This window comes from Stegodyphus dumicola, chromosome 4 (genome assembly GCF_044657685.1).
Source record: "Stegodyphus dumicola isolate Sdum_Otavi_A_Nest chromosome 4, ASM4465768v1".
NCBI lineage: Eukaryota > Metazoa > Arthropoda > Arachnida > Araneae > Eresidae > Stegodyphus > Stegodyphus dumicola.
In genome coordinates, this window is record NC_140771.1 from 49,364,928 (window position 1) to 49,380,790 (window position 15,863).

Consider the following 15,863-nt stretch of genomic DNA (forward strand, 5'->3'; position numbering starts at 1 on the left):
ACATTTGTACATGCATACATATATGCATATATACATACATTTCTGAACCCGGACCTGATAACAGAACAGTACCAACATCTGTTTTCTAATGATTTTATGTATTGGAATAACTTGTATCAACTTTGATTTGTGATAATAGTTTCTTTTGTGAAAAGGATGTATTATGCCCTTCCCCTTTATATATTTCTTTAATTTTTCCAATTAGTTTTTTAATTCTTGTTAGTAATATTAATTTTATTTAATTTTTGTAAAAGTGAAATATGAACTGTATTGTTTCGGCTTAATTATTTCAAAGACGTTAATTACAATGGTTTTGATGTATGAAATAATTTACTGAGTGTTTGAATTGTTAATATAGTGTAGAAAAAAATATTCGTAGTTAGATTTTTATAGCATTGTAGTAGTATGTAATTGTGAATAATTTAATAAAATGCATGGATGTATTGCATTTTAAATGCATTAAAAATATAAAGAACATTTAGTTAAAAATTTCCAAGTACTTCCATTATAACTACAAGCATCCAGAAATAGTTGTCACTTTGATGGCAGTCTAGATACTGGGGACTTTGGTTCTGCTACTATTTCAGAAATGCAAACTTCTAAAAGATAATTATTCTTTTAGATGATAATTTTATCTGTCGTATCCAGCACTTCTTGGCAATATTAAGTAAACTATTGAGTTTTTTAGAAAGTTTGCGCTAATTTTGGAGGAAAGTTGTAAATGCGGCAGATTTCAGTTTTAGTATACATTTATATAATTATATAGTTGCCACTGTCATTTTGTTCTACAATCTTTTTCCATCTTTCAGGCAACTTGAAAATTTCGTCCTTCTAGAATCTCAAGTTTTATAGCAAAAATTTTTTACATGATTTTTTATTTTGACTAAAGAGTTGAAATTTTTTTCATTAAGGGTGTTTAGTAATGAGAGAAATATGTGGAAATCAGAAGGTGTGGGATCTGGTAGTGGAAGGAGTAGAACATCCCAACTAGGCTCCAACAACTTTCATCGAGTTATCAAAGATGCATGAGACCGCACATTGCTTTGATGAAACACGATTCCTTTTTGGTGAAACAAAATACCTTTTTGGTTCGCTATTTCTGGACATTTTTGTTCAATTGCTGTTTTTAATTCATCTAATTAGGAACAATACTTCTCTGAATTTGTCAGCATGTTGTTTAGTAAAAGCTCATAAAAGAGGATACCTTTCCATTCCCACCAGACACAGAGCATGATCTTATCTGGGATGGTTAAAGGTGGTTCATTCCACTTTTTTCAAGATCCTTTTTGCTTAACATAAGTGGTGAATTTTTCATTACCCGTCACTACTTGTTTAAAAAATGGTGTCCCTTCGTTGCATTTATAGAGCGAGTCACAAATGGAGATGTGATCCATCAGATGTTTCTCTATTAAATCATGAAGAATCAATACATCAAAACGGGTTATGTAGCCAAGCTTCACAAAATGCTCGTGGATGTAAATTTGTGTATATCTTAGAAAATTTTGAATAAAAAAGTCTAGTTTTTTGCATGTATGCTTAGAAATACACCTACTGTATAATTCTTAGAAAACAAAAGGTAAAAAGACTTAACCTTTTAATCGATGTTCTTTCTAATCCAAAGGCATATCCGGGAATATTTTTATTTCATTTCTCTACTCACAGAAAGAGAGAGGCTTCTAAGATAATAAGATATTTAATTTACAATCACATCACTAAACTAAAATATATATGTATAACACAGAAGAGAAGGATTACATGTTTCACTCAAACGTCCATCACGAGTTCTGAAAGTTCAGTTAAAAAAGGTCTGTTTTAGTTTCTGCTGCGTGCATGCGCAAATCACCAGATCAGGAACTCCAATTTGTCGAATCTCATGGAGAAACATTTAAGGTGTGATTGGAGATAAATCTTCAACATCTTCCAAGACATACTTCAATGGACAATTATTCATTATTGCTTCACAGTCACACAAAATTGTTATCATTTCTTCATAATTCAGAGATGATCGTCCTAAAACTTTGCGAAGGATTCTTTTCAGGACTCCTATTAATCGCTCCCACCATCCTCCCCACCAGGGAGCTCATGGCGGAAGAAATTTCTATGTGATCCTGTGGATACTAGCTTGTTCTAAGATTTTATCCCAATTTAAGCTTTTGAATAATCTGTCACTTCCTTTGAAATTCGTTCCATTGTCGGAATAGATGGTGTGGGGTCTTCCACGTCTAGCAATGAAACGTCTCAGGGCTTGCAGAAAACTTTCACTTGATAGCGAGAAAATCAATTCCAAATGTACTGCGCGAAAAACAGCACAGGTAAAAATCACTATCCATGATTTTTGATTTCCCTTCAATGTCAACGGTCCAGTCAAGTCAACACCTACAATCTCAGACTGCTGTTTCTCTTACTCGGTCTTGAGGGAGAGGAGCAATGGGTGTTTTCGAAGAACTAGTATTGAACCTCTGACATACAACACGGCTTCTTATGACTTTCTTGACAGTCTTTCGTGTTTTCAAAATCCAATATTGTTCTCATAAAGCGGATATTAAAAATTGTACTCCTGCATAATTATTCATTTCATGTTTAGCTCTAATTAATTTTACTACAATAGGATAATCTGAAGGAAGAATAATAGAAAATCGAAAATTTTCTCTATCATCTCTTCTCAGAATTCTGGTTTTAACCCTAAGGATTCCGTTAGAATCAATCATTGGTTTGAAGTACACGTAATCTTTTGTCATCTAATCCAGAAAATGATTCACTCTGCACTAATCTCAAAAGAGTTAATTCGGCTCCTTTAATTTCTTCCGCTGTAATTGTTCCAAAAGTTCTTTCATTAGGACTTAGTCTGTCATTTTTAACAAAAGGGAAGATCTTAGAATGGTATTGTACGAAGAAATCTTATAAAAATTAACTTCAGTCATAGCATTTGAATTAACTGCAGAAATTATTGTCTTCTTTCTTTCAGCATTTATAATGTCAAAATTCGGTACAATTTCAGAGGTAGGCCATTTTTCTGGATCATTTCTCAACCACTCGGGACCCTTCCACCATTTCGATTTGACTAAGGTTTCCGGGCTGCATCCTCGGGAAGGGAGGTCCGCTGGATTTAGCGTTCCAGGAATATAATTCCAGTCGTTTGGATTACTTAGAGTACGGATTTCTTTCACTCTATTGTGAATGAAAACGGCCCAGTTTTCATTCTTTTTTATCCAAAATAATGCATCCATAGAATCACTCCAATAATAAATAGGCAAACTTTCTAGTTTCAAATCTTCCTTAACACGATGTGCCAGTCTAACACCAATCGTACAAGCTAGAGCTCTAGTCGTGGTAAAGATAATTCGGAAAATCTTTCGGAGTCAGCAAAAATTCTTCTGGGTATAGCTATTTTTTCCAAATTGTGCAATTTATTTTTCCAACTTTCGAATTTGTCAGAAATGCCTTTAGGTAAATTGTTATCCCATGAAATCTTCTGTTTCCAGCATTCTTGAAGCATTAGCTTAGGAATCAGTATAACAGGAGCTGTAAACCCAATCGGGTCAAAAATCCTGTGTACTATTGACAATATATTCCTTTTGCTGATAGGCTGTTTCACGGAACTATCTTTAAAGTCACAGGACAAAGTGCACTTATGACGCCAAACACAATGCACTTATGTCGATATATTTTTAATTTTTCGGAATCTCCTTCTTCCCATCAGAGAAATCTAAGAAAGTCTCTATCTCGAGGACAGACACCTATTTGCAAAAAGGCCTTACGTATATCTGAGATAACCCCGTATTTACCTAGGCGAAATCTGTTTAAAATACTCGGTATTAATTCCAAATAATTTGGACCCTTTTCTAAACAGTCATTTAAGGACACACCATTCCTTTCCTTCGCTGAGGCATCGAACACAGTTCTAATCTTTCCTTAATTACAGCCCGATGCGGTAGGTAATGACAATTTTCGGTTTTCTTATCTTCAACAGATTCTATATTACCTTCTACAGCCCATTCGTTAAAAATATTTTCATTCTCTTTCAGACAGTTTTTTGACTGAAGATTTTTGACGCAGGATTTTGACCTTTTCTCTGCTAATAATCTGTTGTCAGGTAAAACCTCATACCCTTCTAACCAAGGAAGAGAGACGTGATAGCTACCCTCACTATCTCTCTTCAATGACTGACGAAAATATGTTTTAGCGATTTCATTAATTTCCTTTCTTGTGTGGGTTGTAGCAGGATCCGTTATTCCTAATGAGTCAAGACACCATAAATCTAAAAATTTTAGCATCATTAACATGAAGTGACAATACAGTTTTCGTACTGTCAGAGAACTCACGCTTTTCAGTTTTTCCCATCATTGCCCATCCTAATCTAGTGTGTATGCATGATAACCGACATTTTATTTGTCTAACCTTCCCTGTTAGAAGCTTTCCTGCCACATCTGCATCTAAAAGAACATGAATTTCTCAAAGTGATTTTTCATACATCAAATCCACAGATTTATTCTGCATGTCAGTTAAATAAATTCCGTGTTTTCGCAGTTCAGTAAGATATGTATCTCTACGAATTTGAGGAATGTCAGTACATATTTTATCCTGATCCAAAACCTGAAAATTACAGTGATAATCACCTTTAAGACTACTCAATCTAATTAAATATTTACTATGAGTTTATTTCTTTTCAGTTCCTCCGAACAAACCATGGATTAATTCTTCTTTACCACTTGTTTTATAATTCATTTTACTAACTGCATACTTCGAAATGTAGGATCGCTGGGAACCACTATCTATTAAAATTCTCACATATTTTTCGATCCCATCCCCACGAAGTTTTACTACTTAAGTTTGCAAATTTACTAACTGCATGCAAGATTTATTTGTCAGAACACAGTCTTTTTTATCATTTTCATCCCCAATAATGTCTGTAGAATTATTTCCGTGAGAGTTACACATTATTGAAAAATGAGCTTTACTGCATATGGAACATTTAACTTTGGTCTTGCATAAGCGGGAAATATGGTTCCGTTTCAAACATTTAAAACAGAATCTGTGCTTCAGCAGTTTTTGCTTTTTTTCATCTAAGGTTAAACAACTTGCATTCCGACATTCAGAACTTTCATGATCTGAATCGCAAAATATGCAGTTCGTATGTTTATAATTTTGATTCTCATTTGTAGACAGCAACTGCCAGGCAGACAATACATCTGGTACCCATTTATCATGCCAAGTTGACAGCTTGCTTCCGCGTTTTGTTTGCCGGGGGGGGGGGGGGAGAGGAGAAATTGACGCCGCTTCTTTCGATTGCAAAGCTGTTTTTTCCCGTGCAATTAATTGCTGAGAAAGAAATTCTACTAGGTGATTCAAATCGTAATTTGATTTTCAAAATGTTTTATTATATTCCAAAACCAAATCTGCGGGCAATGTTTTAAGCAAAATAGGTGTTAATAAAGCTCCATATGTTTCTGAGGTCATATTTAATGATTCAAGACATCGAATATGTTTTTGTATGTAATTGAATAACTTACGGAAATTTTGAATGTCATTAGAATCCTTTAGATGTCTTATTTTCAGTAATTTATCTATATGGGCGTTTATCAGTACGTCTTTATTTCCAAATCTTTCTGTGAGGAGTTTAACTGAAGTTTTGTAATTTTCTTCGGTTAAATCGAAACCGTCAATGGTGTTATAAGCAGTACCTCCCCAAAAGGATTTCAAATAATTAAATTTACTTATAGCGTCAAGCGTTTTGTTTTGGTGTATGGCTGATGAAAAAGCGTTCCAAAATGTCAGCCATTCGCAGCTCTCGCCATAAAACTTCGGAATCGTAAGTTTAGGTAGCTTCACATTATGACTTTCGATTTTAACGTTTTCTATAATACTTTCACTTAACTGTTCAGTGCTTCTTAACACACTAAATATTTGTTGTTCTATATTAATTTTTTTCAATTTTTTGTTAGCTTTGTATTTAAATGTAGTTATTCTTTCACGATATTCGTTTAACACCGTTTAATTCCTGGTCTAGATCCTTTATGTCTATTAATTTTTCTATATCAGTATCTATTTTTTTTACTCGTTCGATTTTTCATTTAAGAGTTCTAAGGAAATTTCTAGTTCCTCTGCATTCACTTCTGTTTTTGGTAATTCGGTTTCGATTCGGCCAATTAATTTTGTAACGGCAGCCCTTATGTGGCCGCATTTCCTTTTCAATGTATCGATGAATTCCGTCATTATTTAATATTCAATAATTCAACAAGTATCAACAATTCGGTTTCATTTGCGGCACGGGATGCCAAAAAATGTATAATTCTTAGAAAATAAAAGGTAAAAAGACTTACCTTTTAATCGATCTTCTTTTTAATCCAAAGGCATATCCAGGAATATTTTTATTTCATTCATCAATGCACTACTCACAGAAAGAGAGAGAGGCTTCTAAGATAATAAGATATTTAATTTACAATCACATCACTAAACTAAAATATATATGTATAACACAGAAGAGAAGGATTACATGTTTCACTCAAACGTCCATCACGAGTTCTAAAAGTTCAGTTAAAAAAGGTCTGTTTTAGTTTTTGCTGCGTGCATGCGCAAATCACGTGGTTGTCAGTGAGAGTTTCAACACCTACTTTAAGATAATGGTAAAAATTTTATAGGTTATAATCCAAAATGTTTTTGAAAAATTTATAAAATTTATTTAAAAATACAAATTTTAAAAATGTATCATAAAAAACGAGTGAATTTTATTTGGAGTGAATCTAAATTTCGAAATGTGAAAAGGAGAATCAAATAAGTTTAATATAAAAGAGATATTAATAAATATAGAACAAAGTCTGTAATCCAGACTCATCCTGACTTCGACGATTCCGGATCAGGGGCTTTTCCGGATTATAGATCATCAATTTAAATCTGGTAAGATGGCATGCAGAAATTATACAATTAAAATATAAAACTGTAATTTATGAAATAAAGAGCAATTATGATCTAAAGGGTGTAGAGATATTAGGATTTTTTTGGAAGCCAGAGAGATGAAAAATTAGGAACCGCCTTCGCCGGGAATCGAACCACGGACCTCTGGAATACACTCCTCTTTTTAAAGAGCGACTAGGATTTTAGGAGACCTTGTCGCCAAATCCTGGGTGCGGAGAATCATCATCCATAACCCTTTTAGTTCGTGCGCCACTTGTAGAGTCATTAGGTATTTTTTTAGGGGCGAAAAAGATGAAAAATATGCACCGCCTCCGCCGGGAATCGAACTACGGACATCTGGAATACCAGCCCAGCGTGCAGAACCACTACACCACGAAGGACGCTAGGAAAGTATGAAAAAATACCTTATAAGAGTTTCAAAATTTACAAAAGAAAGCTTAATATTTATTTGTTTACTTTATTAAAAATTCATCACTTTGTCATGATCGTCACTTTTAGCATAATTAACCCTTTTTATCTGTTAGTCATTGCAAGTGGGGTGTCGGAATCCACAAAATATTCAAAAAGTTCCTTTTTCTTTTTGCTTATGTCATATACAGTTGACTTTCCAATGTGATACTCCTCGCATAATTTTGAGACGGATATGCATATAATTTTGAGACTTTATCGATTTTTTGTAGCAATTCCACTTTTGGTTTGATGGACATCGAAACATGCTTTTGCTTTGTAGATAGATCCTTTGGCAGCTCCAGAATTTGAAACTCTTTTTGACATAATCGAAAGTTCAAGCTTACTTTTTACAAAATCTGCAAAAAATAATAAGCTGGATCCAATTAGAAGATTAAGGAATCTCAAATCTGCAACATTAACTGAAATGCTTTAGATAATTTTAGCCTAGCTTATACCGTCCGTTATATATTAAACGCGCATATGTAAACACACATATGCACATGCATAAACGCATTATGCATTTACGCATGTGTATAAAGTTTGTATCTTTGAGGTCCGGATTATAGATCATTCCGGATTATGGATGTCCGGATTAGAGACTTTGTACTGTATATACAAAACTCAGTTAGCATTGAGGAGCTAAAAATTTGAGAGCTAATTTTTTAAAAACGACTCGTGCAGCTTTTACAAAACTTGGCATTTGGCATAATTTGAGTGGTAGAATTGAAATATGGAAAAAGAATTGGCGTGCCATTTCAGAAAAAGTACAATTTTGTGTCAAAATACCTACGTTAGAACAATGCTATATATAAATCTAATACATATCCCAAGTCACACATTTGAGACATGAAAAATGCAAGTTGAATTTCGTCAATATCCGCAATAGCACTTGAGATATAGAACTGTCCCACCTTTTTTTTGCATAGTGTACAGATGTACACTGCTCAAAAAAAAAAAAAAAAAAAAAAAAAAAAAGGGACAGTCCTATATCTCCCGATCTACTGGGCCGATTGACAAAATTCAAATTGCGTTCTTCATGTCTCGAAAGCGCGACTTAGGATATATATTAGATTTATATATAGCACTATTCTAACATAGGTATTTTGACACAAAAATCCGGCAAAATTTTTCTGAAATAACATACCAATTTTTTTACATATTTCGATTCTACGACTCAAATTATGCCAGAATACCAAGTTTTGTAAAAATCGTACGAGTAGTTTTTGAAATATTAGCTCTCAAAATTTTAGCTCCTCAATGTTAATTGAATTTGGCAAATATTTATTTATATCTCTTTTTTTTATTAAACTTTTTTGATTTTTTCTCTCACATTTCGAAATTTAGGTTCATTCAAATAAAATTTACCTATTTTTTGTGTTTTATTTTTTAAATTTCTATTTTTAAATAATTTTTATAAGTTTTTCGAAAAAAATTTTGAATTATAACCTATAAAATTTTTACCATCATCTTAAAGTAGGTATATTTTTAAGCATATCAAAAAAAAATTAGACTTTTTTATTCAATATTTTCTAAGATATACTCAAATTTACATATTTTCGCATTTTGAAATTTGGCATCTTTTTTTTGAGCGATAATAACGCCAAATGTGGTCTATGGATTTTTGTTACACTGTATTGCCACAGCTATTTTTAACCTTAAATTTTAAGTAAAATTTTACGGAGAATTAATTATATGACATTTTTTCCCTCAATGATGCGTAATAAATATTTATTAATACTATATGAAAAGCTATTTTTTTAAATAATTTTTTAATATTTTTTTTAATTTCTCTCTATCTTTTTTTTTTTTTTTTTTTTTTTTTTTTTAATAAGAGTAAATTTTTGTAAGAGTAAATTTTTACCTTCGGCGTTTTATCGTCTGCTACTTTACTTCGTTTAAATCTAATTGTTTAAAACTGAGAATTTTCGTTTGATGTTTATTTGAATTTTATGACATTAACTGCACAATTTATTTCTAAACAAACTGATGCTTTTGAAGTGGCTGAAAGAGCAGCTGGTACTATCATCCATATTTTTAAAGCACAGTATATTTTTATAGAAACATAAGATTTAGAATAATCATTTTTATAAAAGTCAAATTATGATATAAATATACAACCCTCTAGAGACTGAATTAATGGAAGTTCAATGGTTATGTAGAAATGATCTGCAGCTACTTAATCCCTGGATAAGTCAGCAGATTCCGTGGACAAGTAAGAATAATTATATAAACGACACCCAACATTCTGAATTCAATTAATAACGAGGATACGATGTTTATTAAATGAATTCAAGAAGTTTTAAAACATAAAAAATCAACTCATTTTTTATCCTAAAATGTATTTTTGTGCATAGCGTATTTTCATTATTCTAATTTAAAATTCTAATAATTCTTAAAATTCTAATTTAGAATGTAATTGTGAAGAACTGATTCCTAATCATCAGTAATATAATAAGTAATTATTACGGTTATTAATAAATCCTTCTTATAAAGTAATTGCAAATATTTCAAAAAAACTTTCTGTCTGAATGCAAATATTTTTCTGTGCAAATATTTTTAATTTTATATTAATCAAGATTGCACACGATATTATTTATTTGCACTTCAATTCTTAACGTCAGTTCTAGTAGAAGTTACAAGTCAATTATATTTAATTAAGGATAGGATTGGATTGGATTGTTTAATTATGGCAAAGCACACGAGGGCTATCTGCCTAAAGGGAGGGATGCCTTCGTGGAGGATTTTCGAAGGGAAACTGGCTCTTACACATCGGGAAAACCACGAAAACACCCATGCAACCAGCCTGTTCAAGGGATTCGAACCTCGGACCGAACTACCAGTGATCAGCGTCTTTACCGCTCTGCCGTTTCTGGGTCTTTATGAAATGGAAAGCGATAACTTTATTAGAAATGATTGTCAGAAATACCAAAATGTTTCGAAAAGTTGGATACTTTTTAATATACTTTCAGAATGCTTAAAGAAAAAGAGAAGAAAAATAAATTTTTTCGTAAAATTTAGTATTTGTATTTTTTTAAATTTAAAACTTTTCAATGTTATGATATTTGATTCTTGCAATTTCAAAAATAAAATATTTGACTAAAATATGAATAACATTTTAAGAAACCAAATGTAGGATAAAATTGTGTAAAGCAATGGGCACAATGATAAAACTGTTTAAAGCAGTGTATGAAAGTCATCCTAAGTTAAAATGTCGGTTATACATCTTTCTTATTTATATATATCTTTTCTGAACGGAACATTGAAAGGCGTGTAAAACTGTGCTTTACTGTATTTTATCTTTTAATACAGTATGCAGTTTTCAAACTCATCGTAGTCTGGGTTACAAAGTATTCTTCCGAAAGAAACGCAGTTCAAATAAATAAAATCAATTTCTGGAAAATTGATATTAATAAATATATTTAAAATGCTTAGTTCGAAGGAATAAATAGAAAATTTTAAAACAATTATCTGAAGAGACAATGCAACACAAAAAATTAAAATAAAAGTATAAAAATTTAAAAATTACCTATGACGAAAAATATATATAAAGAAAACTATTTGAAAAAAAAAATAAATGCTGCACCTTTATTTACGCAGTTCGAATAGGTAAATAGAATTTTTTAAAACAGTTATTCGGAAAAAAAAAAAAAAAAAAGCGTGCAACTTAAACAATTAAAATGAAATTCGAAAAAGAAAAAATTACCTAAAATAAAAAGTTATAATTAAAAATATATAAAGAATATTATTTGGAAAAAAGGAAGGATGGTGACATGGTGACTTTTTTTCCTCTCACAGGAAAGGAAACTAGGTTGCCATATATTAAGAAGTTCGCCAAGTAAAGTATTCTTGGCGCAAACTGACAAAAAAGTGCCAACATAAATTTGTGAATTTCTCCGTAAATTTCGCTCCAAATTTTACAAAATTTCATATTTAGGCGTAATTTGAGTCGTAGAATCGAAATATGTAAAAAAATTGGTATGTTATTTCAGAAAAAGTCCGATTTTGTGTCAAAATACCTATGTTAGAATAGTGCTATATATAAATCTAATATATATCCTAAGTCGTGCTTTCGAGACATGAAGAACGCAATTTGAATTTTGTCAATCGGCCCAGTAGATCGGGAGAATATAGGACTGTCCCATTTTTTTTTTTGAGCAGTGTACCTTGTATACTTACAAAAATATTAGCTGTATAGTGCATTGAAATTTTGCGTATGGGACTACTATAGCATCTAGTTGGGCATCTCCCTTTTCTGTTGCAATTGCCAGAAGTAAACATATGTGATGAAAATGCATAGCAAATATTGATTGCGTATAATATAGAATCCGTAATGAACAGCAAACTTAGCAGCCGAGGAAGATTAAATTTTATTTTTATTTCATTTGCTGTCATAATTCATTTCATTTTGTAATTGTACCTATTCAAGAACATTTACAATTTTGATAGTGTTGTGTTAGGAAGAGAGCAGAGTAGAATATCATAAGTGGGAAACGAGCAGAAGCAAAAGTGTGCAATTAATCCAGTCTGGAAGATCACTGAGAAATAGTTTTGGTTTAGATTGTGTTTTAAGAAAAAAGTTTCAGTTCTCAAAATTTTGCGTTACATTTCAAATTAGCTACATTATCGGCGTTATACAAGCCATCTGACATAGATTGATCTAGAAATGACGCAGTCCAGAGAAGCTATTATTTTTTCTAGAATACAGAGAGAAAATACCCAAATTAAAAATGAGCAATTAAGAGGTTGTTGCTAAAATTAAATTATGAAGCTGATTTACATATTTTTTATCTTACACATATATTACACATATGTATATCTTACACATATAGGCTTGCTATTTATGTTTCTGGCCTAATAATGAAAAAACAAATGTTTATGATTGGAATTGGTTTTATTGTTTTTCAAAATATTCTCCATGAAGATCAATACACTTTCGCATGCATTTGAATCAATTTTCGGGCCACTTTTTCTTTTCCGATTCAGGTAACTCCCAAATGTTTCTTGAATGCATCAACTTCTTCTTCAGGTAACGCAAATTGCATTATGTAATTTATTTTTGATCTCCAGGAATAAAAAAAAAATCATTAGGTGCCAGATCAGGGCTGTATGGTGGATGACCTATCAATTTGATGTTATGTCCCGTCAAAAATTCCTTTGATTGAGCCCATGTGTGAGAACTCACATTATCACGATGAAGAATGATTCGCCTCTTCTGCTTTTTTTGAATTTCTCTGATGACTTCTGGCAAAAAAATGGTCGTGAAAATCATTCAGAATTGACCGTCCAGGGTTACTCAAACGTCACTGTCGATACATGACTGGTAATACTGAAGAAACTGGCAACCATTTGCTTCAATGTGCTTCTTCTGTGAACGACTTTTGTTGGATTTGGCTCATCCTGGAAACCCATACAGTCAACTGCTGCTTTGTTCGGGCTCAGATGTATAGATCCATGATTCATCACCTGTGTAAATAATATAGACAGCCTTTGATGCACCTTGAATGTATTTTTCCAACATTTCCATGCACCAATCGACACAACCCTTTATTGAGTGTTTGTCAGAGTATGCAAGATCCAACGTGAACAAATCTTTTTTACAGCCATATGTTCATGTAATATCTTATTGATGCTTGTCATACTAATGCATGTGTCAGTCTCAAAGTATGTCACATGACGATCTTGCTTTATCATTTCACGCACAGCATCAATATTTTATGGCACAGCAACCGATTTTGGATTACCTTCATGAAAATTGTCTTGGAGCGAACGTCGACCATGATTGAATTCATTATACCAGTTTTTTACAGTGCTGTAGGATGGTACTTTATCAAGAATTAAGTTCATCAAAGCACTCTTGTCTAGATAATCCATGTCGAAAATTATGAAAACTAATCGCATGAAAATGTTCATGAGTCAATTTCATTTTTGCCCAAGATAAATTTTTCAGTTTACTGTAAAAAACACCAATCACGCTAAAATGGCAAAATGTTCTGAAGAAGTTATGGTTAAAAATATCAAACTTTTGATTGGAATCTTCTGTGGTCACCTAGCACCACTTACTGTTGTAGAACTATAAATAGCAACCTTCATGAGGCACGTAGCTAGGGGAGGGGGCAATTTTCCATTTAGAAGTAAGATCAGGAAAAGTCGCCCTTCCTCAGCAAACAAGTATCAGGAAAATACTTCAAAGGTTATGCGACTCAAGTCGTAGAGCTTTTGTTCTTTTACAGCTTTGAATAGTCCTCTGTATCCGGTCCCCTTTTCCCTCTAGCTATCAGGCATAATGTCACTAAAGAAAAAGCCCTTTCATTTCGGACCAAGCATCTAAAAGCATAATGTTTAAAAGAAAATAAGTTAAAAAAAAAAAAAGAGGAAGAAAAAGTTAATTTGGGGTATTTAATTTTAAGATTTACTACTTATTATCTAAATACTGCAAATAATATAAAAGAGAAACACAGTAAAATAATTTTGAGTGACTGTTTTTTACATTAACTTCAAATTTCAGTTAAGTCAATATACATAGAAAAAATATTAAACTTTTTTTTTTAAATAATAATAGAGAGCATGTCAACTTCGATGATTTCAATGCAATGAATTTTATTTTCTTAATCATCCAGCAATTTAAATTCTTGTTATTTAAAATTATTTAGTAGGGTAGTTGTTAAATACGCAGATAGTTCATTCAACTGCCAAGTACTTATTTTATTAGTAGCACAAAGGGGCAATTTTCCCAGAAGGGCTATTAATTTCGGTTTGGCATTTTGCGTTGGTTCACTATAAACTGCGTTTCAGTTTTCAAATTGTTGCCACCAAATATTAGAGCCCAGCATTATATTCAAAGAAATTAAATAATGAAGAATCTGCTTGAATGTATGTATTTTCTCGAACTGTGAAAGAACAATGGTAGCTAGAGGCATCAAGTTTTGTATAACGTAGTCCTCCACTCGAATATGGGTTTCTGGAAACCCAAATTTGAATTTGAAATTTGTTTTGTTATCTATTTCTTATTTTTTAAAACTTGAACGAATGTTTGATTAACAAACTCAACGATTTTAAAGCGAGCAGTGGCAATGCTGTATGGAAAAAAAGAAAAAAAAAAAAATTATCTCCAGCACGTGAGACGGTTTATCAGAAATTCTAAAGATATGCTCATTTTAAAATTATTTTACGATATTGCTGTTGAACCGAATTTTATGGTTTGAGTACGTAGAACATGATATTTAATAAATAAAGCTAACACACAAAACGTTAAAAATATGCCCCTTTAGACGTAATTTAAAATCGGAAACCTTTCCGAGGTTTTTTTTTTTTTTTTTTTTTTTTTGTGTGTGATTAAGTGTTAATTTTTTTTTTTTTAATGTCACAAAATTGAAGTTTTCATTGAATTTAGATTTATTCTTCTGAAGCAAACAATGGCAACACTGTGAAAAAAAAAAAAAATTGTAATCTCTAGCACACGAGACTGTGTATTGGAAATTCTAAAGATATGCTCCTTTTAATTTATTTTCTGATATTGCTGTTGAGTTGAATTTTATGGTTTAAGTGTGAAGAACATAATATTTAATAAATAAAGCTAAGAAAGAAAACATTAAAAAAAGGCCCCTTTGGAAGTAATATAAAATATGAAAGCTTTCAGATTTATTTATTTATTTTGTGTGTTTGGAGCAAATAATAAATAATTATGGATTCAAAGAAAGTATAAAACAAGAGAATTTAGTAGAATGAAAAAAATACATTGTCCATTAGTGGGCAAAATTTATAAGGTTTCTGAACAATAATAGTTCGACATGGATTAGAATATCAGAGAATGAGCTTTTATGATTTTCCTCATGTATAAGGTAAATACAAACCAGTTTCCCTTAGAAAGTCATCTACAAATGGGATGGTATCCCTTCCCTAGGCATGTCTATGGGGGCCGATAATCTTTGTATGTTTTTTTATGCTGATTTAAACAAACCGTAGCAAGAATATATATATAAAATACTAATTATAATGATAAAAATTTGACCTAATTGTAAAATCATGCACATCGTTGACATCAACCCCAAACCACAAATCAACAACATCCCTTTCTGATGGAAAGAATTTTATTGGCATGGGCTTTATTTTACAAAAATCAATGTTCTACACTATAGTTCTAATAAGTTTATCAAAAACAAATGCATTTTACGTTTTGATCATAATGCAAAACAGAAAAAAGAATTAATATTAAAATTAAAGGGTATCACCTTTGTCTTCAGACAGGAATGTGAAAATATTGTTCATGTTTTTCTGGTTTATTTGCATTATATAATAGTTTAGATTCATGGCCTAAAATTTTAAAATGATAGTTATTCAATTTTAAATTCTATAGCGCAGATCATCGATTTTTGAAAAATTCTTAAAACTGTATTTAATTTGCAGTTTTAAAGTTTTTGTTCCTTTTTAAGCAAAAAGGTAAACATCTAAAAATAACTTAAAATGCAGACACATACTCTTTGCTCTCTTCTTCTGTTTAAGAA

The 15,863-nt window shown here is 31.6% G+C and overlaps 1 protein-coding gene across 4 annotated transcripts in view; it reads left to right on the forward strand.

Annotated features, from left to right (window-relative positions):
* The window catches only part of LOC118205394 (uncharacterized), a 63,791-nt gene that overhangs the window by 16,511 nt on the left and 31,417 nt on the right, over positions 1–15,863 (forward strand). The gene's annotated exons all lie outside the window — the stretch shown is intronic.